This window comes from Buteo buteo, chromosome 11 (genome assembly GCF_964188355.1).
Source record: "Buteo buteo chromosome 11, bButBut1.hap1.1, whole genome shotgun sequence".
Taxonomy (NCBI): Eukaryota; Metazoa; Chordata; class Aves; order Accipitriformes; family Accipitridae; genus Buteo; species Buteo buteo.
The window spans coordinates 23,109,781-23,114,892 of NC_134181.1; positions in this window are offsets into that span (position 1 = coordinate 23,109,781).

A 5,112-nucleotide genomic window follows, 5' to 3' on the forward strand; every position below is an offset into this window, starting at 1 on the left:
AGCACTGTGGGATAGTGGCGGAGCGTGGAGGGGCGGGGGAGGGGAAGGGAAGGTGAGCCCCCTCTCCCGCCTCAGCGCGGCTCTCCCGCCCCGAGGCCGCCGTCCGGTGTTTCCAGTCAGGGCCCCGCGGCCCTTCCCTGACAACCCCAGCGTCCCCGCCTGTCCTGGGGCCACCCAAGGCGTCCCCGGGCGGGAGGCCTTGTCTCATGGGGAGGCTCTGCCGGGCCCTGTTAGCCCCGCGGGCCGGCGGCAGGAGAGCAGTCGCGGCCCTGTGAAATGGAACTGGTGGGTGAGGGGACCCTAAGGCCGCCCCGGGCCTGGGCTCTCGCTGCAGTTGTCCCTGGGTTGTAACGGTGACAGGATTTCACCCCAAAGAGGCAGGCGAGAAGGATTTCCACCCTCAGAGGGTGATGGACCCCGAGCAAGGAAGTGGGCAATGAGCTGCAGCCAGAACTGCAGATACTGGAATTCATTTTTAACTCCCTTAACAACAGCTATACAATGAAAAATCTTCTTAAAAAAAAAAAAAGGAATTGCTCAGCTTGCTTGCAGCGAAAGAAGTTATCACTGAAGGTGTGGGGTGGTAGAAAAAACCCTTTGAATAAATACTTGCAAACAGGTAAGTGGCCTAAAAAGCATGGATTCGGTCTTGCTGGAGGACCGCACCACATTCACTCAAGCAGCAGCAGGAAGGGCTTAAAAAGTTCAGAAGCCTTTGTTACTGGCTAGTTTAGATCATAGAACTGAGCCTGAAAGAGAGCTCAGCGATTGTCCCGTAGTAAGTACAGCATTTTGGCCCAGCTCTGAAGGTTCTGGGTCTCTGCTGGCAAACCTAAGCATTAGCTGTCTGCTTTTAGAGAGACATGGCATTGCACAACCCTGGAAAGAGATGACTCCACAAAGTGTTTGCGTGGGCTTGCTGCTGAAGGCAGCACTAGGAAAGGAGATGGAGGTGGGTGACATTGAGCCTCTTTCCTAGACCCTAATGTTGCACTAAGAATATCTTCCAACAGGTTTCTTCTATTTGAAAAGGGCAAACCTGAGTGCCAACACTGTGTCGGTCACTCTCGTGGCTTCTTACCCTGCGTGGCCTGGAAATGGAGACTGCAGGCAGCCGATACTCCACTGAGTCCAGGTGAAGAGTAACTGAACAATAAATAGGTGATTCCCCTCCCCCTTGTTTTCTGACTGGGTGCTGGTTCATGCCTGGGAGAAAATGACGAGCTTTTTTGTTGCCTTTATCGTGATGTTCTCAGATGTCCAGCTGGCAGCCTGAGATATGTTTATGTGCTCTGCGCCTTGTGGTCCCTACTGATGTCTCTCCCCCCAGGGGAAAGATGTCAGTGGAACGACTGGCACCATCCTGACCACAGTTCTTTGTGGACTCAAGTTAAGGATTTGTGTCATGAACAAAACCTATCTTTTAAATCGTGGAGCCTGTGACACTCTTACATGGTTAAACAGTTTGTGCACAGCAAGCCTGACCCATCAGATTTTATCTAGGAAGATCTAGGAACTGGGTTGTTTACATACCAATGCAAAGCTGTGAATATACAGAAAAAGCTATTTCTCCTTTGCTCTTTGTATGGAAAGACAAAGGAGAAGGATTTGCATGATATGGCCCACCTGGGGTCCCTTGTTCTAGCTGATGTGTTGTGGAGACGTTTCCAAACATAGGATCCAAGCCTGGAACTTGCAGGCTTTAGGATAAAATGCTGTTGGTTTTCCTTCTGCTGTTCCTGTAGTAGCCACTATAGTGGGATAAGTATCTTTTAGGATATGACTACCCAGCTATAGTAGCCCCTTTCTGCTCTGTGCGGTGTAGTTTTTAGATTTTGTGAGGGAGAATTGCTACATGAGTTGGGGGGGAAAAGTAGAAATGAGATGGTGAGGGCTGAATGGAGCATCCTGAGAAGGAGGTAGCTAGTTTTTAGGGATGTTTTGCTTGTGTGAGAGCCGTTCCTAAATCATATTCCATCAGAAAGGACATACCCAGAGAGAAGTGAAGGTCTATCAGCAGATGGTAACGTCACCACCCACAGGAGCACACGATTTTTGTTCTTTGCCTGCGTGATTCCCAGAGGAGTTGTGGGACCAGCACAGGTGTGGCCAGTACCTTGCAGTTGCCAGTCTAGTCTCTGGGGCTGTCCCAGCATGCCTGTCTGAACTGTAATATTTCTGCAGGGAAGCGATCAACCCTTTGAAGTGACAACTGACTGGGCAGAAGCTGAATGATGGTGATTCTTTATTTCTTAGCAAAAGTTAAGAAGGGTATCAGCCTAGGCAGCATCAAAGCCCTGCTTTGCTGGGCATTATGCGCAAGTGGACAGGAGAGGCCATTTTTACCCTAGAAAAAGTGCCATCTAAAGACCATAGAATAATCAAGGCATTGAAGACGGGACTGTGCTATGAAGCACATGACAAAAGTGCACACTTGGCTTGGTAGTATCTACCCTGACCAGAAGTGAGCAAATTTTCCTAGGCTGCTTCTCACCCAGCCAGTTTGCGATGCTGGGACCCTGGGAGTGCTCCTGTGTTCTGCTCAGGAGGAAAGTGAAAGCTTTGGGTGCTTCCTCCTTGCCATTGGTCCTGGGAGGCTGCTGCGGCTTTCTGGATCTGGGAATGATATGAGGAGCCTGTCAGACTACCTGGACTCTGACAGAGAATAGCAAGGGGAGCCAGGCCCAAGATTGGGCCTCAACACCCCTCATCATGAGAGTAAAAAGAGGGCATGTGGTGAGATGCAGGGAAGGAAGAGAAGGGCAAGGAGCAGAAGGTTGGGGTTGTTGGCAGCGTCTCTCTCAATTTATCCCTGATCTAGCCCAGAATTTCAGCATTTCTGCTGTCTGTATAGAGAGCAGGGAAGTCTGAGACTGTATCAGAGATATCCACCATCCAGCCTATATTGGTCTGTGCTTTCTAGCACACTAGTTCCCAGAGGAGTCTCTAGCCTCTGCATAATGACACTCACTGGCACGGTAACTTCTGCCCTGTCAGGAGGTAGTTTCTGAAGCTGGAGGCAGGACACGAGACAAGGAAACAGAGGTGGGAGTTGGCATGGGAACACACTGACTTCCAACATAACGGCTTCCAACAATGGAAGAGAACTTCAGATAAAGAGTTTGGGCAGAACACTGGAGAATATTCCTTGTGGAGGAACCCACCCTGTGAAAGCTGCTGTGTTAGAGGTCATGAAAACAGTCATCTGCCCAATAATTTAATGGGAGCAATACTGATCTCTAAAATAACAGTGAACTGAGCAAGCCTTGTGCATGTGCAGAAAAATCGGTTAGGGTTTCATCTACAGAAGAGGGAGCTTTGCATTGGAGAGAAGCTTCTCTGTCTCTCTCCTGTTTGGTTCTGCTTGTTAACTTTCCTTGTCACATCAGAGCTCCTGTGTCCCTTCCCATCTTTATCTGATCATGAAGAACTCAACATAGAGCTCAGGCTACAGGTCACCACCTTGCACTCACAGGGGCTCCAGCCGAAGCTCTTTTTATACTCCCTTCTCACAAAGTCTGATTTTACTTCATTAACATTGAAAAACCTTAGTCCTTGGAAATGCAAACACTTCGGGTAGAGCCAAGTGATTAGGCATGCCACCTTCAGAAGAACACCTTTTTCATTTAATCCAGAGGTGTGAATTGTGTGGCTTTTACAGATGCATAGAACCATTAGGTAAAGGCTACGTATATTAGAATGCTGTTTTCACTCAGTCTAGCCTGAGCTTCAACCAGTCATGGTGTGATTTTTCAGCTAGTTTGGGAAACCGGGTAAGGACAAACCAGAAACTCTACAGATACCGAAAACCCCATCAGCCAGCTGATAGCCTGACTAGCAGCTCTCCCTGTTACAGGCAGGCTGTGTTACCCTCATCCATGTTGCCAGGATTTTAGGATTACATGGCCAAATGTGCCATAGATGGAGTTAGATTTCTAGATTTCTTGTGTAACTGGAAGGTTGAACTGGTAGGTGAACTTGTACCACAACGCTGGATATAGACTACTCAGGGAATACATGACTAGTTTAGTGCTCGAGCTCTACAGCTTGAGGATGCTGAGCAAGAATGCTATCATCAAATCATTAACCCTCTGGGTTAAAGACTATCATATTACTACAGAAAAACTTAAAAATAGGTACAGAACCCAGAAAGGGAGTTACCCTTAATCTCTAGGGGTGATTGTTATGAAGATGAAATTAAGATTTTCCCTTAGAACAATAAAAGCCATTTTAAATAAACATTGTTCAAGTCCCCTTCTAAGGATAATGTTTGATAATATACACACACAGGAATGTGGCAACCACAGAGAGTCAATGCTGGTATAAGAAAAATATAGCAAGGGTACAGGCTAGGTTAGAATACAGCATGCAGAAAGGTGAGGAGTTGAAATGGAAGAAAAAAGCATTTGCACTGAGCAATAACACAATTTATTTGTTAACATATTAAGGTACCTCCCTACGGAATTAGCCTCTTAATTCACTGCCAGTACCATTGCTCACTTACCTCAATTTAGCAGCAAATGGGGGAAAGCATGCATGAGAAAAAGCATTCGCTTTTGTCATGCAGCTTCATTTAACATTCCCAGTTCAACCCAAAAATGTGATGTTTGAGGCACAGCTGGAGTTTTTTGCCACTTACAGTTGTTTGAGACTAATAGCTCTAAACCAATCTGAAATTAGGAACTTTGGGAAGTGGGATTACAAATTCAAAGATACTATAGGCTAGCTCTTCCCTGCACTAGGCTGGTTCATGGGAGGCCATGCTTTCTCCTTCCTCCACCATGTGTAACACAGGAGACCAGGGCTGTCCCTCCAGCAGAAGCCCTGTGTGGGAAGTCTAGCTCTCGCTGCTCAAATCGCTCCTGGCTATTTAAAGAGCACCCCTGTCCTAACAGCCGTTTGCTCATCAAAACAGCTCTAACCTCTGTGTAAGCAGGCATGTAATACACTGAACAGACCTCAAACTCCTCTTCCTCACCCTACACGAGTGTCAAGATATTCATGCTGTTGCAGCCATGGAGTTCCTAAGAATAAAAAAATGTTGCAAAAGAGAAGACGCACTACAGCCACCAACCTTTCAGAAATATATATATACACGGCATGGAAACAGGA